At 44.8% G+C, this 27,607-nt stretch overlaps 1 long non-coding RNA gene across 2 annotated transcripts; it reads left to right on the top strand.

The window, feature by feature from the left end:
• On the top strand, positions 1-27,607 carry LOC140468777 (uncharacterized). Of its 2 annotated transcripts, none has more exons than XR_011955829.1 (4): positions 1-206; positions 1,512-1,744; positions 3,031-3,144; positions 24,801-27,607. It is a non-coding gene; the product is annotated as an uncharacterized lncRNA (long non-coding RNA). The 2 variants fall into 2 exon arrangements; XR_011955828.1 differs by having other exon boundaries at positions 1,127-1,744.

The following is a 27,607-nucleotide window of genomic DNA, read 5'->3' as shown; positions in this document are numbered from 1 at the left end:
AGGGGAAAACTTAAATACGTAAAGAACTTCTCTCAAGATCCCTGACTCCTGTGTACTCAGCAGGTACAAAAGAGCAACGAAAGAGCAGGAGTAGGCCATTCAGCCCCTTGATCCTGCTCTGCCTTTCAATCCCAGAGGGAAATAAAGTGCCATACCTGGGAATGAAAGTACCAGTTGTCCTGGAAATTGCTTTTGAGGAATACAAGGTGAGTTAGACCCGTATGTCTCAATCACCAGTTTTACTAGATTTTCTTTATGTATGACTGATTGAACTCTAACCTCAAATCCACATTTTCGACTACACCCTATAATCCTTCACTCTCTTGCGTAACTTTGGATTTAAAACTATTCAAGGACTCTGCTTCTACCACCTTCAGAGTCCCAATGACCCACAGCCCTTTGGAGAAAAGAAATCACTTATGTTTTAAGTGATTGACCAATGATTTTTAAATACTGATCCCCAAATTCTAGATTCTCATATTAGAAGAAATGTCCTCTCAATGTCCATCCTGCCAAGACTTCTCAGGATCTGATATTTTAATTACTGTTCTCCACTCAGTTTGTTGGTCAAGGTAACACATCAGGTGCTGAAGGTGTCTTAGAACCCCATGCATTGGACATCCAGTGGGCCTTCCTGCTTTCACTTTAGTAGCACTGGGCTGGAACAGGCTAGGAAGTGAGGGGGAATTAGCCCGGCCACTGCACCCCCTCTCCCTCCCCCAGCATGGGTTAAATCAAGAGGAGCAAATTGGGTGACATGGCACAATGGTTAGTTGCCTCACCAGGGATTGGGTTCGATTCCAGCCTTGGGTGACTTTCTGTGTGGAGTTTGCACATCCTCCCTGTGTCTGTGTGGGTTTCCTCTGGGTGCTCCGGTTTCCTCCTACAGTCCAAAGATGTGCAGGTTAGGTGGATTGGTCATGGGAAATGCAGGGTTACAGTGATGGGGTGGTGGTGGTGATGGGGTGTTGTGGGCCTGCTCTTCAGGTGGGCCAGTGTTAACTCAATGGGCAGAAAGGCCTGCTTTTATATTGTAATTCTCTGATTAAAATCAGCCCCTGTGGCTTTTCAAAACAAACAGGTTGCTTTAAATCAATACCAGTTAACCTTGTGATTTGACCCTAAGGAATGACAAACTTTTCGATCAACAAAATACTTTAAAATGTCAAAACAAGTTAAAAATCATCAAAATGGGAAGGAGTGAGGAGAAGACTGCACTGCACAATGACAGTGACCCACAGGAGGGAATCTACCCTTGATTAAGGGGTGAATAAATGAACAGCTAGACACAGTAAATCAATGGCACAGCTCCATCAACACTTTGATAAACCACTGTGATGAAAAGCTGGGTGATAGGAGACAACGCACATGTGACTGGGAGATACTGAGATAAACAAACCGCTCCAAACCAGTTTATCATCAATGAGCTGCTTTTATAAGGAGTTGAATAACAAATAGCAAGTCTGCTCATTCCAAAGTCTCTATTCGAATGTAAATGTTTCAAAATACAGTGAGAGAAAACTGAAAAGACGCACTCTGAGGAAAAATGAAGCATTGCTGAGTGGACGAAAGCAGAACCAAATTTGAGAAAACAACAAGGGACTGAAAATGTACCAGTGAAGACCCCGCGCCTCTGAGCAGATAGTACGCTCATGAAACAATTGCGTCTTGTTCCATTGGGATAAGAGAAGAAACGTTGAAACACAAAGCAGAGGCAAACATAAGGAAGTAAAATACTGGAGTGGTGAGTAATTGTGTGGTCACCATTTGTGAGTGATTTCCATTGGGTGAGCTTTTGACTGTCAGGCCTGCCTGAAGACATCATTCCCATCAGGTCCCTTATTTTAACATTTTGGGTAAACCACCAAGTCTAATTGAGCTTTTTGGCTGACCCACTGGGAAGGAAGAAATGCAGCTGGCCTGCAGATTTTTCCAGGGCAGCTGAGTTTATTCTCTGGTGAAATGGTTTCTTGCAGTCAGCTGTGACGATGAATGCTACTGAGGCACCCAGATTTGATTTGGAGCTGTGAGTCCCGAAAAGGGTAGTTCAGCAGCTGAAATAACTTCACAGAGGCCGGTATCATGTCACCAACTCACCCTTTATTTACACGCGCATTGCATTGTACTTGACACTGGTCCAGCTTCCTCAGGGCCAGCTCTCAGAGTGAACAGAACCTCTGACATTTCTGTTTATATCTGCCAGCCAGGGCTCCCTGATTGCACCAGGTATCCAAGAACTGCCATCCAACTCCCTAACTGAGTGCAGTGTCAGAGCCCTGGGCCCAAATGTCTGACTGTGGTACCCCCTGTCCCGGATTGCCTCAGTGGCCAGTCTCCATAATCACTGAGCCCTATCAATACTTCATACAACCTTCATTGCCCTGAGTTACCCAACCTTAGTCCCAGCAACCCGCACTCACGTTGCAATCCAACTTACTTTCTGTACATTTCCCTAGTTACACTGGGACTCTTCACTGCACCTCTTCCTGCCTGTAGTTGTACACCGTGTCCAGGCAGGAACACGTTCAATATCTACCTCCTGGTCATACCTCGCTGCCTATTGCACTCATCACTACACCCATGCTGAGTTACCTCCTAGATCTTCAGAACCCGACATGTGCACATACTAAAAGGAGCTTGTATGATTAGGATCTGGTGCAGTCTTAATGCAGTTGTCAACAAGACATGTTGGTGAAGTGTGGATGGCATTTGGGGTAGTGGGCGATGAATGAGAAGGAAGAAACATGATGTTGAAGGTTCCCTGCCCCATACAGCATACTCCTTTCACACGGAAAAGTAGGAAGTCACTAATTAGTAACATTGCCAGGAGGAGTGTATGCAACGAGGGGAGATGATGGGACTACAGGACACACACATTGTGTTTGCGCACTTTCCCTTCCTCATTTCTGTATTATTACCTCTCTCACCCACATAATCAGCATAATAATAATCTGATAGCATTTTGTGTGCTTTCGTATTGGCAACCTTTAGCATTTCCCTGATGTGTCTAACACTTATTCTTTTGATTAGAAATCTCAGGACAAGGTGCAGCAGATACAGGACGACATGAGGATATCCACGGGCCTTTTAAGCACCAGCCAGAAATTGATTCTGTTTCTACTTGACTTGTAATACCAGTGCCTGGCAAGTATCTATTGATCTCAGTTTTCGAGGGCGAGAGTTCCAGATTTCCATTATGCATTTTGTGTGAAGGAATGCTTTCTGACGTCATCCCCGAATGGCTATGCTCCAAGTTCAAAGATCTGCTTGCTTGTTCTGGCCTCTCCCACCTCAAAAATCACAGAATGGTTCCAGCACAGAAAAAGGCCTTTCAGCCCATCATGATTTCATAGCATCATAGATTCCCTAGAGTGTGGAAGTAGGCCATTTGGCACATTAGGTCCACACTGACCATCCAGATAGCATCCCACCCATCCTTTAATTCTACATTTCTCATTGGCTAATCCATCTAAGCTGCACAACCTGGACACTATGGGCAATTTAGCACGGCCAATCCACATAACCTGCACATCTTTGAACTGTGAGAGGAAATCATAGCACCTGGAGGAAGCCCACGCAGACACAGGGAGAATGTGCAAACTCCACACAGACAGTCACCTGAGGGTGGAATCGAACCAGTTCCCTGGTGCTGTGAGCCACTGTGCTGGCTCCTTAGTTCAGTATAAATATTAGTTAAATGCAAATTCACACTGAGGGGTAGTATATTAGCTAGAACATTAATTAAATACCGACTGGATCATTGAATGTTACTGTGTGAAGACAGCATGAATACCTTGACAAAGATGTGAAAAATTCAGCAACTCAGCAGCATTCAGTTTTTAGGTCTCCTCGTCATTGTAACTAACTTTGACTAAGAAGCACTAAAAATCATGTTGGAGCTTTCTGATTTATTAAATATGGAACCTCGATCTTTTTGGAAAATTTTCAACCTTCCTAAAACCTTTGATGTATGCTGAGATGACACAAAATGGGTGGCACGGTGGCACAGTGGTTAGCACTGCTGCCTCACAGTGCCAGGGTCCCAGGTTCAATTCCAGCCTTGGGAAACTGTATGTGTGGAGTTTGCACATTCTCCCCGTGTCTGTGTGGGTTTCCTCTGGGTGCTCTGGTTTCCTCCCACAGTCCAAAGGGGTGCAGGCCAGGTTAATTGGCCATGCTAAATTGCCCCATAGTGTTAGGTGCATTAGTAAGGGGTAAATATATGGTATGGGAATGGGTCTGGGTGGGTTACTCTGTGGAGAGTCGGTGTGGACTTGTTGGGCCAAAGGGCCAAAGAAAGTAGGAGACAACAGCTTCCCTTCACTTGGAGGTCGCCACTGATTATGTTACCTAGCCAGGTAATGCAACGTCTGCATATCAAACATACAGCTCAGCGAGTAAACCTCAACCTGAGCTACAAACCTTGCAAAGGGCCTGTTTCCATACTGTAGGTAATCCAATCTAAAAAAGCATGTGCACACGGAAAGGTTGACAATATAATATCAAACATCAATAAATCCACTATCAAACAGAGTGACCATGAGCACTGTCCCTGACACGGTGCACCAGTGAGCAACTCACTGGATTCGTACGTTCAAATCAAGTAATCACTGTTGCAATCTTCTTCAGGGAACCTTTAGATGGCTCAGTGGTATCAGAATTGTTGCTGACAGATATTCCTACTTTCATGTTTGATCACTGTTCTAATTTCCTACCAGTTCTGTAAAATATTGGGGAGCAGTTGGTGTTTGTCCATGACAGATAAGACAGTCGTCTCCAAGTTCTTATAGCAATTTCTCTCCTTATTGATTTACCTCTTGCAACTGAATCATCCCTTGAAAAGGGTGGCATGGTGGCTCAGTGGTTAACCCCTTTGCCTCACAGTACCAGGGTCCCAGGTTTGATTCTAGCCTCGGGCAACTGTCTGTCTGGAGTTTGCACATTCTTCCCGTGTCTGCATGGGTTTCCTCCGGGTGCTCCGATTTCCTCCCACAATCCAACGATGTGCAGGTCAGGTGAATTGGCCATGCTAAATTGTCCATAGTGTCAGGGGTGAATATATGGTAGGGCAATGGGTCTGGGTGGGTTACTCGTTGGTGTGGACTTGTTGGGCTGAAGAGCCTGTTCCCACACTGTAGGGAATCTAATCTAATCTAAAAAAATGAACATGACAATCCACTGATTTTGCCATAAATTTGTATGATTAAAAAACTTAACTGTGTGCACGTTCTGATTTACTAAACTTCTAATGGCCATGTCCGCATCATGTTTTTGAGTCAGTGTGCTTTATAATAAATGCTAATGTCTATATATGAAATGGAGAGTCCAGTGGTAACTGACAGTAGATACAATGGAGGGGAAATGGCCCAGAGAGTTTCAGAAAGGTAGGTGGTAGAGCTTAATTAGATGGGAGGCAAAGGTTCCTGTTTCTCGATGGTGGCTTAAGTATGTGGTATGAGGTTCTCAAAACCTTGTGGATGGCACATCTTCCTGTTTTGTATTCGTTAGAAAGCCATTAATACTCATTAGCACTCCAGGCTACTTGGATGACATTCACAGGCATAAATGGGGAAGGCACAAATAAATCAATAAGGAGAATCAGCCAAAAAATGGGGAAGAGGCGTGTTCTCAAACAAGACTAAATTTACAAAACGAGTACTTGGCAGGAAAGGCTGCTTTGTCCCAGTGACAGTAAGCAAATCATTAATCCACTGCCTGGCTCCTTTTGAAACCAGTCTCTTTATTGTGCAAACACTTCCATTGTTATGGCCGAAGATTCTCTGGATTCAGTAGCTCATGAAAACAAACATTCCTACACAGTCAGGCACCTTCAATAGAGCGATGACAGTGTTATGGGTGAAGGTTGATCAAGTCCACTTACCAGTCCTGTTGATGCAGTCACCATGGCGCATTAAAACAAGCCGAGCAAGGTTGGCTAAGTAGACAAGCAGGAGGCTGGAAGAACAGAGCAAGTCAGGCAGCTTCAGGAGGTGGAGAGGTCAACATTTCGGGTATAACCCTTCTTCAGGGGGTTATAGGGGGGAGCTGTAGATAGAGAGAGGAGGGAGGGGGTTTGAGTGAGGAGAGGGATGGAGTGATGAGATAGTGATAGGAGAACACAAGTGGTTGGAAGGACCTGGTTGGTCGATGGGAGAGATGAATCTAGCTGGTAGCTGGAAGGCAGGATTGGTCGGTAGAATGGAAGGGAGGGGGCGGGGCTGGAAAGGGAATCGGGGGATGGGTGGGAAGGTTACTTGAAATTGAAGAACTCAGTGTTTAGTCCCCTGGCTGCCCAGGTGGAAGATAAGGTGTTGTTCCTTCAATTTGCAGTCTGATTTACTCTGGCAATGGAGGAGACTGAGGATGGATATGTCAGAAAGGGAATGGGAAGGGAAATTGAAATAGACAGCGACTGGGAAGTCAGGCAGGTCCCTTACGGACCCAGCTGAGATGCTCAGTGAAACATTCTCTCAGTTTACATTTGGTCTCCCTGATGTAGAGAAGACCACGTCGGGAGCACTGGATACAGTAAACTAGGTTGGTGGAGAGGCAGGTGAACCTCTCTCTCATCTGGTTGGACTGTTTGGGGCCCTGGTTGGAGGTGAGGCGGGGGGGGGGGAGGGGGGGGGTGGTGGTGTACTGACAGGATTTGAATCTTTTACGGTTACGGGGGAAGGTACTTGGGGGAGGTTGGTGGTTGGAAGGGTTGGTGGGGATATGGCGCAAACCAAGGAGTGGGGAGGGGAATGGTCTTTGTGGAAGGCAAAGACGGGTGGGGAGGCGAAGATGTTCTGGGTGATGGGGTCTAATTGGAGCTGGCAGAAGTGTTTGAGAATGGTACATTGGATTCAGAGGCTGGTGAGGTGGGAAGTGAAGACAAGGGGGACCCTGTCTTTATTGTATTTGGGGGAAGAGGAGTTTAGACCAGTAGTGGGGGGAATGGAGGAGATGCAGTGGAGGGCTGTCTGGATGAAGTGGGGGGAGGAAAAATCATTTTATATAGATGGACATCTGGGACGTTTGAGATTGGAATGTCTCCTTGTCTGAGCAGATGTAATGAAGAAGGAGGAATGAACTAACATCCACTGCCGTTTATGGAAGACAGTTCCAAACATCTCCCACCCTGTCTATGTAGCAGTGCTTCCCAATATTCCTCCTAAATGGTCTGGCCTTCGTTCTCAGACTATGCCCTGAGTTCTACAATTCCCAAACAGTGGGAATAATTTATATTGTGGCATCCAGACCTGCCTGCAGTACTCCAAGTGAGGTCTAACCAGGGTTTTGGATAATTGTGGCATAGCATCTGCATCCTTATCCTCCAGTACTCTGGACCTAAAGGGCAGTATTCCGTTGGCTTTCTTGATAATTTTCTGCATCCATTTGTGACATTTTAAAGATCAGTGCATTTGAACCTGTAAGCGATTTGTATTTAACTACCTACCCTGGTCTATTCTGTATTGGTCCAAAATGGATAATCTCCTACTTGCTTATTTTGAACTCCACTTTTTACAGTTTTGCAAATTGATTTAGTCCATCACTATCCCTTTGTAATTTGAACTATCATTTACACTGTCTACAATGCTGCCTATCTGTCTCCATGATATGGAGATGTCGGTGTTGGACTGGGGTGAACAAAGTTAAAAATCACACAACACCAGGTTATAGTCCAACAGGTTTATTTGGAAGCACTAGCTTTCGGAGCGCTGCTCCTTCATCAGGTGGTTGTGAAGCAGGACCATAAGACACAGAATTTATGCCAAAAGATTACAGTGTCGTGCAAGTAAAATGATATATTTTAACAAACCTTGATTTTGTTAAGTCTTTCCTCTTTTAGGATGGGTTACAGGTTTCCCTTCATTAATATGTGAATTCCAGAACTCCTTTTTTATCACATTCTCAAGATGATTTAAGGTTTTATAAAATAACGTGACATCTCAGCTCGGACAGTGCATTAAAGGTGTGAGGTTAGAGTCTGTCTGTATCCCAATCCTGAGTCGGACTGGTTCTATTTCCAAAGTGGAATTTATAAACTATTACATGGATTGACTGCCTGCAGATTGTGCATTTATTGAGCAAAATAGACTGTACTGCAAATGCAAGCTCAACGCATAGACTTATATGTGTGTGCATGACAGAGAGAAAGAGTGATTGTGTGTGCAATTTAGCATGGCCAGTTCACCTAACCTGCACATCTTTGGATTGTGGGAGGAAACTGGAGCACCCGGAGGAAACCCACGCAGACACGGGGAGAATGTGCAAACTCCACACAGTCAGTTGCCCGAGGTGGGGATCGAACCTGGATTGCAAGCACTGTGAGGCAGCAGTGCTAACCACTGAGCCATCGTGCTGCCCCAATGTGTATTAAAACTGAGTTCTGATGTAAGTGGTGAGTTAATTAGAGAAACTGTTGTGTGGCTCCTTTTGCTGGAGTTAACCAAAAATGAGGGTGGGATTCTTCCACAGACTTGGCAAGCAACAGCTAATTGAGCCAGTCACAAAATCATACTTTACAAAGTCCCAGAGGCCATCATCACCATCCCTGGATAAGTCCTGTCTCAGCAGCATGTCAGACCCAGCAGAGGCAGCAGCACAGTGGTATACAGTTGGCCTGGGAGTCCTCAACATTGACTCCAGACTCCATGACGTCTCGTGGCTTCTGGTTAAATATGGACATTGAACCTTCCTGCTGGTTATCATAAAGGTTAACCCTCAGCTGATGAATCAGTGCTCCTCCATGTTGAACAGCACTTGGAGGAAGCACTGGGGATGACAAGGTTGCAAAATGTACTCTGGGTGGGGGATTTCAATGTCCATTATAGAAAGTGACTCGGCAGCAGTACTTCTGATCGAGCTGGTCAGGTCCGAAAGGACACAGCTGCTTGACTGGTTCTGCAGCAGGTAGTGAGGAAACCTACAAGAGGAATAAAGCTACTTGACCTTATCCTCTCCAGTCTTACTACCAGAGATGCATAGGAGACAAAGTCTAGCCTTCTCATTGAGAATACCATCGTGGTGTTGAGTGGCATTATCACTGTGCTAAATGAGATAGATTTTGAACAGATCTCGCAACTTAAGAATTAGCATCCATGAGGCATTGTGGCCCATTAGCAGCAGAATGTAACTTCAGTTCAATCTACAATCTCATGGTCTGGCATATTCCCTCACTCAACCAATAACATCAAGCCAAGGGATCAACTCTGGTTCAATGATGAGTGCAGGAGCATCACCAGGCACATCTAAAAATAAGGTGTCAGCCTGGTGAAGCTCTCAAACAGGACCACTTGCCAAACAGCATAAGCAGCAAGTGATAGACAAAGCAAAGTGATCCCCCAACTAATGGATCAGATCTAAGCTCTGTAGTCCTACCACATCCAGTTGTGAATGGTGGTGGACAATTAAAGAACACACAGGAGCACAAGGCTCAAAAACTATTCAATGATGGAGAAGTCCATCAAAAAAATGAAGCTGCAACACTTACAACCATCTTCAGCCAGAAATGCTGAGTGGATGATTCCATTTTGGCCTCCTGCAGAGTTCCTCAGCTTGCTGCACCTCTAACGCCACTCTTCCATCACAGTTACAACTCTGGTATCTACCTCGACGATGTGGAAAATTGCCCAGGTGTATCCTGGACACAAAAGCAGGGCAAATCCAACCCAGCCAAAATCCACCTCATTCATCAATTCTCAATCATCAGTAAAGCGATAGACGGTTGGTCATCAACAGGGCTATCAAGCAGCACCTGCTCAGCAATAACCTGCTCAGTGACACCCAGTTTGGGTTCCCCCAGGGCCACTCAGCTCCTGACCTCATCACAGCCTTGGTTCAAACATGGACACAAGAGCTGAATTCCAGAGGGGAGAGCGACAGCCCTTGACACCAAGACCACAAGTGGTCGAGTGCGGATCAAGGAATCCTAGCAAAGCTGGAATCAATGGAAATCAGGGGAAAGCTTTCCTCTTGTCGGTATCATATGAGCACAAAGGAGTTTGCTTGTGGTTGCTGGTGAACCATCTCAGCTCCACATCATCGCTTCAGGAATTCCTCATGGGAGTGTCCTAGTCCCAACTATCTTCAGCTGCTTCATCAATGACCTTCCCACACCATCTTAACATCAGAGTGGGGGTGTTCTCTAATGATTGCACAATGTTCAGCACCAATTATAACGCCTCAGACACTGAAACAGTCCGTGTTCAATGCATAAAGGCCCAGGAAAATTTGATCTGAAAGTGGCAAAAAACATTTGCACCAAACAAGTACCAGGCAGTGATCATCTCCAACAAGAGATAATCTTACTTCTGTTTAAACTGGAGGAGGCTCTGAGAGTGTACCCCTGGATGGGGGGATGGCAATACCAACCACCAACAACAGCTCAGCAGCAGCACTACTGATCAAGGTGGTTGAATCGTAAAGTACATAGCTGCTAGGCTGGGTCTGCAGGAGGTGGTGAGGCAACCAATATGAGGAATAAAGGTACCTAACCTTATCCACACCAATCTGACTGCCATATCTGCACAGAAGCTACAAAACAAACTCACCGTCTGCAATAACAATCACCTGTCCTGATTCGTTCAGCACAGTTCCAGTAATCTGTTACAATATGACAGCATAATGCTGTCTGGCAGAAGATACCAGAACATTCAGTCTCTCACGGCCAGACTGTGCAACAGTTTCTTCCCCGAACCATCAGGCTCCTTAACACTGTATAATTGGACTCTTTTCCATCTGAAACTCTGCACAACTTTGAATTGGTGCTAGAACAATGTTTTATTAATGATCATTCTTTTATTGCACTATAATTTGTACACCACGGTGCCTATTGTCCTGACATGTCAGGAGTTACTGTGCTGTCTTGCGTGTTTTGCACTTCTTATACAGTTTATGCCGCCCTGTGTATGATCGTGTGGTTTGTGCTGTCCCCATGTAGCACCTTGGTCCTGGAGGAACACTGTCCCGTTTTTACTGTAACAGTTGTAAATGACAAATAAAAGCTACTCTTGATTCTTGATTCTTGAAATGTTTCTCTGGATCAAGAACCCTCAGTGGGTAAACCCCATTCCTAAGAGCCATCAGCCAATCAGAGCGTGGCAACTCTTTTGCTCTGTAGCACCCCTGGGGAGGTGGTGGATGTTGCTGGAACAACACGCACTATTGATAGAGCCCAAGAACCTGGGGGGTTGGGGAGTGGTGGGGGTGGGAGGTGTGCAGGGAATATAAAGGGGTCAGCAGCAAGGGTGGCCTCACTCTTCCTGATGCTACGTTCCTCAATCAGGCACTGAATGCCTTTGAATGAGGGCCCCCATGCATCCTAAAGCCCTTCCCACAGCTGCCCCGCCCCCCCAACTCCCAGGGTGCCATGAGCATCCCACAATGCATTTTGTGTTTTACCCCCCCCAGTCTCCTGATGGCAGATCTCCCACCGCTGGCTAATATTAACAGTGGCTGGATGAGATCTTACGGGGGCCCTGCTAAAGGGCCATCACTGGCAGTGGTGCCAGGTGCCTGCACATGAACATTTTACTCCAGACATCATTTTCACAAAGAAGGTAGTAGAGACTCACCACCCCCTTCCAGGATGGTTAAAAGCCCTCTGTGTCTCCAAAATTCATCTAATTCTGCCATGTTTCTGTGAACTACATCTGACAGCTTCAAGTTAGTGACTGCCTCATTGAACCCCTACAGTGTGAAAGCAGGCCATTCAGCCCACACCACTCTCCAAAGGGCATCCCACCCAGATCCACACTATTCCTGTGACCCTGCATTTCCCGTTGCCAATCCACCTGGGCTGCACATCTCTGCACTGTGGGAGGGAACCTGTGCAGGTACAGGGAGAATGTGCACACTGCACATAGACAGTCGCCCGAGGTTGGAATTGAAGCCAGGTCCCTGGAAACAGTGAGGCAGCAGTGCTAACCACTACGCTACCACACCGCCCTCTTTTCTGTGACTTCTCAGTGACCTGAACACAGTTGATTGGAATTTTGTTCCTAGTTATACATTTCCTCTGAATTGGTACCATGATGACTATATCACAGGACAAATCCATAAAGCCGATCTTGTCTGTAGCCAGTCACTCTGATATCCATCCAGAATGATTCCCATCATACTCTCTTTGAAAAATATACATCAATCACATGCCAGTTCCCCTGCACTACTGTCTTCCCATAGTCCTGGGTCAATCCCAAACTAAACCCACTGTACCACCCTCTCCCCATAGCTTTAGGTAAATCCCAAACTAAACCCACTGTCCCACCCTCTCCCCATAGCTTTAGGTAAATCCCAAACTAAACCCACTGTCCCACCCTTTCCCCATAGCTTTAGGTCAATCCCAAACTAATCCCATTGTCCCACCCTCTCCCCATAGCTTTAGGTCAATCCCAAACTAATCCCATTGTCCCACCCTCTCCCCATAGCTTTACGTCAATCCCAAACTAATCCCATTGCTACGCTTTATCCCACTGTCCCTACCTCAATCCATAACAGAGCCTCTCCCCCTTAACTTTCTCTCAAATGATGAGAACATTCTTCCTTACAAGACACAAAGGTCTTAAACTCAATTGCTCCCTGGGGCACAGATTTATGTTTGAAAGGTCCCTGTGTAAAGCAGTATAGTTAACTCTTACTGTGCTAGTTTTTGTTGATAGTTTTAAACTAATGACTTGCCATTATGCATCCCCAGGTTCCTGTCATAGAAAGGGCTGTAGATAATGACTATGTACATCGACAAGAACAATGACTGACGTGTGAATGATCTCAGCTCAGCACAGTTCCCTCGGCACTTTATGGCCTGTCATGGCTGAGGGCACCAAGACAAAATTCTGGATTAGTGGTGCTGGAAGAGCACAGCAGTTCAGGCAGCATCCAAGGAGCAGCGAAATCGACGTTTCGGGCAAAAGCCCTTCATCAGGAATCCCCGAAACGTTGATTTCGAAGCTCCTTGGATGCTGCCTGAACTGCTGTGCTCTTCCAGCACCACTAATCCAGAATCTGGTTTCCAGTATCTGTAGTCATTGTTTTTACACCAAGACAAAATCCCAGTGGTTACATTGACAGAGAGATAGGGATTAGCCTGAAGATGGATTTTAGCTCCCTCTGCTTCACATAGCACTATATCACCTGAAAGAAATTAGCCTGCTCTTGTGTTGTTTATACACTGCACTCACCAGACAAGATTAATGTTGTTGCAGAATGGTGTTGACTTCAGACCAATGCTGCGCTTGTGAGCTCTGAAATTTCTGGAAACTCTAACGACACTCTGAAGTGGTTTTATGGAATATCAGGAGATTGGGGCAGAACCCAGTTACAGTCCACTTTGTAACCTTATTATGTTGGTGGCATTGTCTGAATACCTGCTAACCCAATACAGACATTTCCATAAGAGGCAGCACTAAACACTATTTTAGCTCAGAATTCCCCAACCTTATGTGTTGTTGAGACATTAAGAGGAAGGTAAATAAGCAAGGGAGCAGGGGAGAATAGAAGGATATGATGGGTTGATGTGAGGTAGGGAGGGACAAGGCTGGTGAGTATTATATACACCAGCATGGGTCAAATGGCCTGACTCTGTGCTGTAAATTCAAAGTAATTCCCTGTAACTCATCAGTATAAAGCAGGAACATTGCCAGACCCTGCTGAGGGTGGAGCTGTTTTGCTTATCTTGGACCCAGAGTAATCGATTACTATGGAAAAACAACAATTTAAATTGGGATTCCTGGCTTTAAGGGTTATTTTTAAAAGAGTTTTAAAAGGCTCGGGACATTAGATGGAGTCAGTAGTCTATCAGGGAGACCAGAAGATCCTTTCCAATCCTGGGAGGCTACGAATAGAAAATTATCCATCAAGCCTCAAACAGGGTTTCTGTGGCTCTCATTCCTGTTCAAGTCAGGCCTTGTGTCTGGTCTCGAGCCCTGCAGTGATGTTAACCAAAGCCAAGTCAATCCTCATGAGGCTACATTGAAAAGGGGACGATTTTGGTACCAAGACCTATTTGAACCTCTTCATTCCTGAACCTAATGTTGATCAGGTTGTAAGTTTGCTCGCTGAGCTGGTAGATTTCTTTTGAGATGTGTCCTCACCATGCTAGTTAACATCATCAGTGAGTCTCTGGTGAAGTGCTGGTGTTCTGTTATGCTTGTTATTTATCTGTCTTGGTTTGTTGTAGTGGGTGATGTCACATCTGGCGATGTTTCTGAGAAGTTGGTAAATGGGGTCCAAATCTATATGTTCACTAATGGAGTTCTGGATTGAATGCCATGCATGGTTACTTAGCTTGATGGTGAAACATCTGAGGACAAATCTACCAGCTCAGTGAACAAATTTACAACCTGCTCCACAACCTGAGCTACAAATCTTCTCCAAAATCTCTAATGTTAATGATTAGCTGGAGGCATGAAAATATTAATCATGGTGGCCTAAGTAATTCAGCACAAAGGTTAATCTCCTGATTGACACTTTCTGGTCCCAGACTCACTGTGTTTCTGTGCTTTGGCAATGCCAGTGGTCAGACAATTGCAGAGTCGAAGAGTGTGGTGCTGGAAAAGCACAACCGGTCAGGCAGCTTCAACATTTAGAGCAAAAGCCCAAATGAAGGGCTTTCCTGACGGAGGGCTTATGCCCGAATCATTGTTTCTCCTGCTCCTCGGATGCTGCCTGACCGGCTCTGCTTTTCCCGCACCACATTTTTTGCCTGTTTTCTAAGGATCTGTATCCCACTGCTCCCTGCCCATTCATATATCTGCCTATTTACTTTATCCACAGCCCTCATGATTTTATATCTGTTCCACTGCTATGAGCTCCCCCACACAAATTTCTCCAAGGTCAGCTGTAAATTTCACTGTTTATTTTTCTTAGACGAATTCCAATGTCCAGAGGTCCTTGACACCAAACAGCAGAAGCAGTCAGCTGTGCAGGTTCACAGCTGAGACAGACAGTTGTGCAGATTTACTTCTCCATTTGTTTCACTTCCCATTTGGCCACCACCGTTATCTCTCTTCCTCCTTTTTAAAATGCGGTTGTTTTGAAGTTTTTGTTTCCAAAGTTCCAGAACAATACATCAGCTTGTAAAATAGTAATTACTACTCCTAGAATTCAAAGAAATCAGCTCTAACACCAAAAATACCTCATAAGAGGAGCAACTGTTACAGCCACAATTTTATCCCACCCTCCATCTTGAATTACCCAGAATCCTTCTATGTATGGTTTAGCTCATTGTAGCCGTGAAGTCTCCATTTCAAGTTCACCTACTTCTAATTCTAATTGTTGGATAACCACTTTCAGCATCTTCTCCTTATAATATCCTACTTTTATTTCTACCTTCAATTTGTCCTCTAATTCTCTTAGTTTAACCTTATTCAAAGTTTCAAACAATTCACTGTTATGTATTTTACACACAGAAAGCCCTTAGCAACATTCAGGGTCACATTGAAAATCTAATCTGTGCCACAAAGTTCATGTCAACATTCATGTTTTATGTCCAGCACCTCCATATTCTTGTTTCTTTAAAATATACACCAATCCCCATTAATTCAATGAACTCAAATCACAACAAAAGCTTACTTTTAATCCAATCTCAGCTGACAATTCTACTAGACCAATCAGATCCCAGAATGGAATCGGTCATGACCAACCAGACAATAACATTCTGATCATTCACTGAAACATAATCACTCAAGACCACAGAATTTCTTTCACAACAGAACTGTCTGTGTGGAGTTTGCACATTCTCCCTGTGTCTGCGTGGGTTTCCTCCGGGTGCTCCGGTTTCCTCCCACAGTCCAAAAATGTGCAGGTTAGGTGAATTGGTCATGCTAAATTGCCCATAGTGTTAGGGGCAGGGGTAAATGTAGGAGAATGGGTCTGGGTGGTTTGCTCTTTGGAGGGTCGGTGTGGACTTGTTGGGCCGAAGGGCCTGTTTCCATACTGTAAGTAATCTAATCTAATCTAAACAGACATTTATTACATAAAACATAAAAAAAACTTGTTTTTATTCAATTATGGGATGTGGGACATCACTGACTAGACAGCATTTAAGCTGCCCATCCCTAGTTGCCCTTGCTTTCTTGAACTGCTGCAGTCCATGTGCTGCAGGTTGACTCACAATGCCATTAGGGATGGAATTTCAAGACTTGGACCCAGCGACAGTGAAGGAACAGTGATATATTTCGAAGTCAGGATAGTGTGTGGCTTGGAGGGGAATTTGAAAGTGGTGGTGTTCCCATCTAGGTGCTGTCCTTGTCCTTCTAAATGTAAGTGGTTGAGGGTTTGGAAGGTGCTGTCTGGGGGTATTTGGTGAATTTCTGCAGTTCATGTTGTAGACAGTCCACATGCTGCTACTGCACATTGGTGGTGGAGGGAGCGGATGTTTATGGAGTGGGCTGTTTTGTCTTGGATGGTGTCAAGCACCTTGAATGTTCCATCACACTCCTGACTTGTGCCTTGTAGGTGGTGGACAGGCTTTGAGGAGTCAGGAAGTGATTTGCCTGCCGCAGTATTCCTTGCCTCTGGCCTGTTCTTGTAGTGAATGTGTTTATGTGGTGAGCCCAGTTGAGTTTGGGGTCTTTGGTAAATCCCAGGATGTTGATAGTGGGTGACTCAGTGATGCTAACACCACTGAATGTCAAGGAGTGGTGGTTAGATTGTCTCTTATTGGTCTTGGTCAGAGTCTTACATTTAACTGTTACTCGCCGCCTGTCAGCTGTTTGGTATGCAAGTAATCCTGTTCACCAGGATTGATACCTCATCTTCAGGTATGCCTGGTGCTGCTCCTGGCATGTCCCAGAGTTGACCCAGGGTTGGATGGTAATGGGTGAGTGAGGGATATGCTGGGCCATGAGGTTACAGATTGTGTTGGAGGACAGTTCTGCTGCTATTGATGGCCCACACTGCCTCCTGGATGCCCAGTCCTGAGCTGCTAGATCTGTTTGAGGTCTGTCTCATTTAGCATGGTGATAGTGCCACACAACACGATGGAGGGTATTCTCAATGTGAAGGCGGGACTGTTCGGTGGTCACTCTTACCTATACTGTCATGGACAGATCTACCTGCAGCTGGCAGATTGGTAAAGATGAAGTCAAGTATGATTTTCCTTCTTGTTGGTTCCCTCACCACCTGCCACAGACTTAGTCTAGCAGCTGAGTCCTTTAGGACCTGAGCTGCTCGATCAGTAGTGCTGCTGTCAAGCCATTGTTGGTGGTGAATATTAAAATCTCCCACCCTTGTGCCCTTGACATCCTCAGTGCTTCCTCCAATTATTGTTCAACATGGAACAATACCAACTCGTCACTCGAGCGAAGACAGTACGTGGTAATCAGCAGGAGGTTTCCTTGCCCATGTTTAACCTGAAGCCTTGAGACTTCATGGGATACAGAGTCAATGTTGGGGAATCCCAGGGCAACTCTCTCCCGACTGCATACCACTGTACTGCAACCTCTACTGGGTTTATCTTGCTGGTGGGACAGCACATACCCAGGGATGTTGAAGGTGGTGTCTGAGACATTATTAGTAAGGTATGATGCTGTGACTATGATTATGTCAGGCTATTGTTTGACTAGTCTGTGAGACAGCTCTCCCAATTTTGGCTCTAGCCCCCAGATGTTAGTGAGTGGAATTGACAGGGCTGTTCTGTTGTTGGCTTTTCCAGTCTCTAGGTTGATGTCAGGTGATCTGTCCCATTTCATTTCTTTTAGACTTTGTAGCAATTGCTGAAACTGAATGACTTGCTTGGCCTAGTGAATTCAACTTTCACCTTCTGCTGGGGTGGTATTCAAACCCGGGTTCCCAAAACATCACCTGGGCTTCTGTGTTAACAGTCCAGCAATAATAGGGGCTGCCACCTGCCCCTGGTTACAACGACAGGGCAGGAGAATGGGTTTGAGAAAAATTTCAGCTGTGATCAAATCACGGGACAGAGTCAGTGGGCCGAATGGTCTCATTCTGCTCTTACACCTTACGGTCCTATCTTCCTGGGTGGATATAACAGATCTCAGTGTAAAAAGGAGCAGAGGAGTTCTAGTTAACCAACACCACTTCAACAATTTATCTGGCCAGGCTTGGATTTCTGTCTGTGGGATCTTGCTGTGTGCACAAGGACTGCCTCACTTCCTACATCTCAGCAGTAACTAACCTTCAAAAGTATTTCATTGGAGCTGCGTTACTTTGGGCCGTCATTACACTGAGAACAAAACTGTACAAATGTAAACATTCCCTTTCTCTATCGAGAAGCTGGGGCTGTTCCCCTCAGAATGGAGAAAGTGAGGGCAGGTTTATTGGAGAGGATTTGGCAGAGTAACGCAGGGGAAACTGTTTCTCTGGCAGAATGGCTAGTGATTATAATTCACAGATTTGGATCATTGATAAAAGAAAGAGAAGTGAGTGAGGAGAAAATGTTTTTGGGTAAATTGTTAGGGTGTGGAATGCATTGCCTGAAAGGCTGTAGGCCAGATTAGAGTAAATTGGTTGAATATTTGAAAACTGAAAAGTTTCAGTGTTTGGGGAAAGATCAGAGGAATATGATAATTGGAACGCTTTCACTTACAAAGACCCAGCACAGGCAGAATAGACCAAAGAGCTGTTTTCTGTAATGTATAATCCTGAGACTAGTTCGTATGAACAGCACCTCAAGCAAATTGCAGTACAGGAAGACACTGCTCTGAACAACACTCCAGTAACTGAGTTTTCCTCTTAGATTGTGGAAGATCGCGTCAAAGACCAGATACTGAATTTAAACAGTAAATATAGAGACACAAGAAATACTATTGATATTAAAATTGCAAAAACCCTGTTATTTTGGAATTGTGCTCATCTATAATTGACAACAACTTGTATTTATTTAGCTCCTTTCATCAGTTTGGTTTAAATGCATGGCTGCTAATATTTGGAAAGGTGATAGTTATAAAATCATGGCCTTGTTTGATCTGGACCCATGGCCAGCCATAAGTAATGGGCAATCTTGACTTTTACTCTTGTGCTTCATTGCTGCCTCAGACTGCAACATCTGAACGGCTGACTCTGACTCTGCGCTGCCATTTGATCGGGCCTGATATTTTTCTCAACCTCATTCTCCTGCCTTCTCCCTGTAACCGGGAGAGGTGATGGCCCCATGGTATTATCACTGGACTGTTAATCCAGTGACCCAGGGAATGCTCTGGGAATCCAAGTTTAAATCCTATTATGGCAGATGTTGGAACTTGTATTCAATTAAGTCTGGAATTAAGAGACCAGAAGAACTGGATGCTTTAGTCAGTTTAATTCTGCATATTTCCCTCCTTTGCAGAATAGGTTTTGGGTCTCACTTATCCACAGTCTCTCTCTGGTGGGTTTCGAATAACACTGTACATGGTTTTTTGATAAGAATCTGTCCAGCAGTAATTTCTTGAAACCTATTAAGATTCATTGTTTCACCAGCAACTCTGGTCATCTCTATCCCATTTAGTAAGTACATGCCTCCTAGCATTTCCTCTTTTCATTTCTTACCCTTCAATGATAAATATGATCCTTTAGGCTTAAACACTCTAACCAGGACAGAAAAGCCCACTTGGAGTCAATTTATCCAAACCTTTCATAATTTAAATACATTTACCAAATCACCCCTTAGAACTAACGAGATCAATCTCAGTTTTTCATAAGTTTAACTTTATTCACCAGGCAGAATCTGAGTCAATCCTCCCTCCAATGTGGAAGCCCAATGCTGTAGATCGTCCCTCAGTGTTAGCCCCTTCTTGATGTGGTATCTGGGATCTGGCAATTGTTTCTTTAAATTTAGACACTGTTGTTAACTCCAATCTGCTACGTCTTCCCAATCTCTCAAAGATCCATTGGTGGGCTTTTTACGTTCAGCAGGTCATTGATACCTGATGTAATTATACCTAACAAAAAGGTGCTGGAAAAGCTCAACAGGTCGTAAGTTACACTTAAGTTAGTTCCCCTAATCTAAGAGGGAGATAATTAGATTACAGCTGCAACATGACCTCCCAACTCCTGTACTCAATTCTCTGACCAATAAAGGAAAGTATACCAAACGTATTCTTCACTATCCTACCTACCTGCGACTCCACTTTCAAGGAGCTATGAACCTGCACTCCAAGGTCTCTTTGTTCAGCACCTGACCTGTGACTATTGACGATACAAATATCTCTGTAAGAGGCCCAGCAATCACTTCCCTATCTTCCCACAGAGTTCTAGGGTACCCCTGATCGGTCCTGGGAATTTATCCACTTTTATGCGTTTCAAGACATCCAGCACTTCCTCCTCTCATTTACTAGAATTATTTAAACTAGTTTTTCAACTAGATTGGCAGAGGGATGGGAATCTGAACTACAGATCAGCTGATGGAATAGGTAGTGAACAGCCAGCTACAGCTTGCAGAGAGTCTGAGAGGAGGGATAGGCATTTGATAGGGCAAAGGTGCAGCCAGTGTGATGGGCTGATGTATGTCAATTTTAATGCAAGAAGTTTCAGGAATAAGGGTGATGAACTTACAGCATAGATCAGTATGATGTTGTGGCCATTACGGAAACTTGGATATCACAGGGGCAGCCATGGTTGTTGGATTTTCCAGGGTTTAGATGTTTCAAAAGGAATGGTGGGAAGGTAAAAGAGGTGGGGAGTGGCATTGCTAATCAGGGATAGTATCACAGCTGCAGAAAGAGGGGTTGTCGAGGAAGGTTTCTGTACAGAGTCAGCGTGGGTGGAAGTCAGAAACAGGAAAGGAGCCCCCCTTCGAGTAGCAGCAGAGACACAGAGGATCAGAAAGGGAGGAGGATTTTGGAAATGAGCAGAAGTAAATGTGTTGTCCTGGGTGACTTTAACTTTCCTAACATTGATTGGAGCCTACTTAGTTCAAATAGTCTGGGTGGAGCAGTTTTTGTCAGGTGTGTCCAGGAAGGCTTCCTGACTCAATATGTAAATAGGCCGACTAGTGGGGAGGCCATATTGAATTTGGTGCTTGGCTACGAACCAGACCAGTTGTCAGATCTCTCGTTGGGAGAGCATTTCGGTGATAGTGATCACAACTCCCTGACCTTTACTGTAGTCATGGAGAGGGATAGGAGCAGATGGTATGGGAAAGTATTTAATTGGGGAAGGGAGAGTTACAATGCTATGCAACAGGAACTGGGGCAATGAAATTAGGAACAGATGTTCTCAGGGAAATGCACGACAGAAATGTGGAGGTTGTTTAGGGAGCACTTGCTGCAAGTGCTGGACAGGTTTGTCCCACTGAGGTAAGGAAGGGATGGTCAGGTGAAGGAACCTTGGGGACAAGAGATGTGGGACATCTAGTCAAGAGGAAGAAGGAAGCTTACTTAAGGTTGAGGAGGCAAGAATCAGACAGGGCTGTAGAGGGTTACAAGGTAACCAGGAAGGAACTGAAGAATAGACATGGGAGAGCTAAAAGGCGGCATGAAAAAGCCTTGGTGGGTAGGATTAAGGAAAACCCCAAAGTCTTCTACACTTCTGTGAGGAACAAGAGGATGGCCAGAGTGAGGGTAGGGCCAATCAGGGCTAGTGGAAGGAACTTAATGCCTGGAGACGGAGGGGGTAGGGAGGTCCTTGATGAATACTTTGCTTCAGTATTCACTAGTGAGAGAGATCTTGATGTTTCTGAGGACAGCATGAAACAGACTGATATGCTTGAACAGGTTGATATTAAGATGGAAAATGTGCTCAAACTTTGGAAAAACATAAGGATAGATAACTGGGCCAGATGGGATATACCCTGTGTTATTACAGGAAGTGAGGGAAGAGACTGCTGCACCTTTGGTAATGATCTTTGCATCCTCACTGTCCACTGGAGTAGTACCAGATGATTGGAGGGTGGCAAATGTTACTCCCTTGTTCAAGAAAGGGAATAGGGATAATCCTGGGAATTACAGACCAGTCAGTCTTACATCAGTGGTGGGCAAAATATTGGAAAGGATATTAGAAAACTACAGTTTGATTAGAGATAGTTAGTGTGGCTTTGTGAGGGGCAGGTCGTGCCTCACAAACCTTATTGAATTCTTTGAGCATGTGACAAAACACATTGATGAAGGCATAGCAGTGGGTGTGGTGTACATAGATTTTAGCAAGGCTTTTGATAAGGCTCATTCAGAAAGTAAGGAGGCATGGGATACAGGGAACCCTGTCTGTCTGGATACAGAATTGGCTGGCCCATAGAAGACAGAGGGTGGTGGTAGATGTAAAGTATTCAGCCTGGCACTCGGTGACCAGTGATGTTCCACAGGGATCGGTTCTGGGAGCTATGATTTTTGTGCTTTTTATAAATAACTTGGATGAGGAAGTAGAAATCGACGTAAGTTTGACGATGACATGAAGGTTGTTAGAGTTGTGGATAGTATGGAGGGCTGTTGTAGGTCACAACGGGATATTGACAGGATGCAGAGCTGGGCTGAGAAGTGGCAGATCGAGATAGCGTGAAGAGATTCATTTTGGAAGGTCGAATTTGAATGCAGATTACAGGGTTGAAAGGAGATTAGTCAGTCTTACATCAGTGGTGGGCAAAGTATTGGAGAGGATTCTGAGAGACAGGATTTATGATTACTTGGAAAACTATACTTTGATTAGAGATAGTCAGCGTGGCTTTTTGAGGGCAGGTTGTGGAGGAACAGCAGGATCTTGGGGACCATGTGCATAGATGCCTCAAAGTTGCCACACAGATTGATAAGGTTGTTAAGAAAGTGCATGGTGTATTGGCTTTCATTACCAGGGGTATTGAGTTTAAGAGCTGTGAGGTTATGCTGCAGCTCTATAGCGTCCTGGTTAGACCGCACTTGGAATACTGTGTTCAGTTCTGGTTGCCTCATTATAGGAAGGATGTAGAAGCTTTAGAGAGGGTGCAGAGGAGATTTACCAGGATGCTGCCTGGACTAGAGGGCATGTCTTATGAAGAAAGGTTTAGGGAACTAGAGCTTTTCTCAGTCGAGTGAAACAGGATGAGAGGTGACTTGATAGAGGGGTACAAGATGAAGGGCTTTTGCCTGAAATGTCGATTTTCCTGCTCCTTGGATGCTGCCTGACCTGCTGTGCTTTTCCAGCACCACTCTAATCTTGACTTTAATCTCCAGCATCTACAGTCCTCACTTTTACCTGCAGAGGTGTACAAGACGATGAGAGACATAGATAGAGGGGATAGTCAGAGTCTTCCTCCCAGGGCAGAAATGGCTATCACGAGGGGGTGCAATTTTAAGGTGATTGGAGGAAGGTTTAAACATAGAACATAGAACATTACAGCGCAGTACAGGCCCTTCGGCCCTTGAGGTTGCGCCGACCAGTCATACCAATCTGAAGCCAATCTAACCTACATTACTTCATGTACGTCCATATGCTTGTCAAATGACAATTTAAATGTACTTAAAGTTGGCAAATCTACTACTGCTGCAGGCAAAGCATTCCATACCCTTACTACTCTCTGAGTAAAGAAACTACCTCTGACATCTGTCCTATATCTATCACCCCTCAATTTAAAGCTATGCCCCCTCGTGCTCGCCGTCACCATACTTGGAAAAAGGCTCTCCCTGTCCACCCTATCTAACCCTCTGATTATCTTATATGTCTCTATTAAGTCACCTCTCAACCTTCTTCTCTCCAACGAGAACAGCCTCAAGTCCCTCAGTCTTTCCTCATAAGACCTTCCCTCCATACCAGGCAACATCCTAGTAAATCTCCTCTGCACCCTTTCCAAAGCTTCCCCATCCTTCTTATAATGCGGTGACCAGAACTGTACACAATACTCCAAGTGCGGCCACACCAGAGTTTTGTACAGCTGCAGCATAACCTCATGGTTCTGGAACTCAATCTCTCTATTAATAAAAGCTAAAACACTGTATGCCTTCTTAACAACCCTGTCAACCTGGGTGGCAACTTTCAAGGTGGCAACTGAGATCTCTCTGCTCATCTACACTACCAAGAATCTTACCATTAGCCCAGTACATTGCATTCCAGTTACTCCGACCAAAGTGAATCACCTCACACTTGTCCACATTAAACTCCATTTGCCACTTCTCAGCCCAGCTCTGCAGCTTATCTACGTCTCGCTGTAACCTACAGCACCCTTTGTCATGATCCACAACTCCACCGACCTTTGTGTCGTCTGCAGATTTACTAACCCACCCTTCTGCGTCCTCATCCAGGTCGTTTATAAAAATGACGAACAGCAGTGGACCCAACACCGACCCTTGTGGTCAGATGTCAGAGGTAGGTTCTTTACACAGAGAGTGATCCACGTGTGGAATGCACTGCCAGCAGCAGTAGTAGACTCAGATACATTTGAGACATTTAAGCGACTCTTAAATAGACACATGGATGATAGTAAAATATAGGGAATGTAGATTCGTTGATCTTAGAGTAGAATAAAAGGCCAGTACAACATCAAGGACTGAAGGGTCTGTGCTGTACTGTCCTATGTTCTGTTGTTTGTTTTTCCTTCTAGAATGTTAGCAGAAATAGGTGCAGGAATGTCTGAAGGTCCTGAAGTGTGCAGTGTCACAACAGGTTTAATGATTCATCTCTCGCAAGGGTGAGGACAACATCAAACCTTAACATCAGGCTACAGTCAGGACTGCAGGTATCAAGCAACACCAGTGACAGGCAGCACCTTCTGAGGGTGGCCAGAGCTCTGTAATGTGGGGGAGTGTGTACCCAGTGTCATTACCAACCTGTCAGCCATGCTCAGAGCCCTGGTACTGCCAATGAACTCGAAGCATTATAACCAGCAGTTTCTTAGATTAAAGAGACAGTGGTATTGTTCAGATGAACCAGCAATGCCTTCTTCTCTCTCTCTCTCTCTCTCTCTCTCTGTCCTTTAGGAATTGATGTCACACAGGAAGAGTGCCCCAGCTTGCCATCATCACAGCCAGGGTGTTGGCTGAAATGGAAGTCAGCAGAAGCTTTCCCTGCACGAGCAGATGAGTGCAGGAGAGATACCTGCAGGAGAGGGTGAAAGGATATTGCGTTCTGGAGACTTCACCATAATGGGAAGGCTGGGTATTTTTTTCTTCTCTGTTCTATATCTGGATAACTTGCTTTTTTTTTCATTGTTTTTCACTGGTTATTATTACTGGGAGGAGATGGCCTAGTGGCATAGTGACTCAGTGGTTAACACTGCTGCCTCACAGCACCAGGGACCCAGGTTCGATTCCAGCCTTGGGCATTTGTCTGTGTGGAGTTTGCACATTCTCTCCGTGTCTGTGTGGGTTTCCTCCGGGTGCTCCGGTTTCCTCCCACAGTCCAAAGATGTGCAGGTCAGGTGGATTGACCATTCTAAATTGCCCATGGTGCTAGGTGCATTAGCCAGAGGAAGATGGGTCTGGGTGGGTTACTCTTCGGAGGGCCAGTGTAGACTTGTTGGGCTGAAGGGCCTGTTTTCCACACTGTAGGGAATCTAATCTAATCTGGTATTACCACTGGACCATTAATCAGCTGATGTTCTGGGGATCCAGGTTTAAATCCCACCAGAACAGATTTGAATGGAATTGAAAAAAGTTCTGAGATTATCGATTGTTTGGAAAATCGTATCTGGTTCATTAATGCCCCTTAAGGAGAAAAACTGCCATGCCTACATGTGAGTCCAGACCCACAGCAATGTGGTTGACTCTTATCTGCCCTCTGGGCAATTAGGAATGGGCAATAAATGATGTTCACATTCTGTGAATTAATAAAAACCAAACCTTCATCCCCTTATTAACCAAGGACATATCCATCTCTGTCTTAAATACACTTAATGATTTGGCCTCCACAGCCCTCTGCAACGATGGGTTCCAAAGATGAACCATCCACTGGCTGAACAAATTCCTCCTCATCCCATTTCTGAAGGGTTGTCCCTACACTTGGAAGCTGTGCCCTCTGATTCTAGTCTCTCTTACTGGTGGAAACACTTTCTCCATGACCACTCTATCCAGGCACCTCACTGTTCTGTAAGTTTCAATGAGAGTCCGCCTCATCCTTCGAATTCCATCGAGTACAGACTCAGACTCCTCAACTGCTCCTTGTCTGACAAGCTCTTTGTCCCCAGGATCATTCTTATGAACCTCTTCAGGGGCCCCTCCAAGGTCAGCTTTGGGCAACTGTCTGTGTGGAGTTTGCATAATCTCCCCGTGTCAGCATGGGTTTCCTCTGGGTGCTCCAGTTTTCTCCCACAATCCAAAGATGTGCAGGTTAGGTGAATTGGCCATGCTAAATTGCCCATTGTGTCCAGGTGTGTGTGGGATAGGTGCATTAGTCAGGGGTAAATGTAGGGGAATGGGTCTGGGTGGGTTACTCTCCAGAGGGTTGTTGTGGACATGTTGGGCCGAAGGGCCTGTTCCCACACTGTAGGGGTTCTATAAGCTTCAAAGAATTTTGGGCTGTCTTGAGGTCTCGACAGTGGGATGTAATTGCAGGGAGTTCTAAATCTGTGCAGTACTGAAAGAATAGATTTAATCTGAAAGGTTTTTATCATTCAATCTTCTCCCTGTGTTAACCCAACATCCTTTAGTCCCTCTCCCTCTGCTGGTCACTCGACATGTTCAACCTTGGGTACCTCCCAAGCTGATTGTCATAGCAACATTGAATCAGGCCCTTTGGCTCTTTGGGTTCATGTTGATGTTCTAGGAAGCAAACCAATCACTCCAACTCGTCCATTTCATTCCCATAGCTCTGCAAGATTATTTCCCTCATGTACCCATCCAATCTCACTTTAAAATCATCAATCATCTCTGCTTCCACAACTGTCTTAGGCAGTGAGTTCTAGGTCATTATCACTCACTAAAGAATAAAACTCTCTCTCAACCTTTTGGAATAGCCTTTAATGTAGGGGATAGAAGAACTGACAGAGCCTTCACAAATGTAGAAACAAAATGTAACACCAGACCACCAAAGGAGATACTAAGCGATTGAACAACAGCTTCATCAGAGAAACATAACTTAGTCTTATAGGAGGAAAGGAACTTAATCATATTCTGTGGGTCAGGAGTCACCTACGAGACATACTGGGTTTGGCACATTTTCTTTACTGAAATACACTAGTGAAACTAATGAATTTTTCAACAACAATTGATCATTTAATTGATTACCATCATTGGGATGGGCTTCCTTCCAGGTTTATTAAGCCTCAGTGAGATTTGAACTCACTTTCCCCAGAGCATTCGCCCATATGCTGGTATTCCTTATCTCGTAGCATTACTGCTTGAGATTCTGTGAGGAAGGATACACAGTTGAAAGGGCAAAGTAGCAGTCAGTGTGATGGGTTGAGGGAAGTTTTATTTGGAAGCACTAGTTTTTGGAGCACTGCTCCTTCATCAGGTAGCTAGTGGGACAGGATCATAAGACACAGAACTTATAGAACAAAATCATAGCTGAAATGATATATTAAACAAACCTAGATTACTGTTAAGTCTTTCATCTTTTAGAATGGTGTTGAAGGTTTCGATTTATTGATATGTAAATCCTAAAACTTCTTTCAAGTCACAGTCCCAAGATAACTTGAAGTTTTATAAAAAAAAGGAGACATCTCCGATCAGACAATGCATTAAAGGTGTGAGGCAAGAGTCTGTCTGTATTCCAGTCTTGAGTCAGACTGGTTCTATTTCCAAAGTAGGAATTTGTAAAATGTCACATGGATTGACTGTCTGTACTG

Source organism: Chiloscyllium punctatum, chromosome 48, assembly GCF_047496795.1.
Source record: "Chiloscyllium punctatum isolate Juve2018m chromosome 48, sChiPun1.3, whole genome shotgun sequence".
Taxonomy (NCBI): domain Eukaryota; kingdom Metazoa; phylum Chordata; class Chondrichthyes; order Orectolobiformes; family Hemiscylliidae; genus Chiloscyllium; species Chiloscyllium punctatum.
This window is presented reverse-complemented; position numbering and strand designations above follow the sequence as displayed.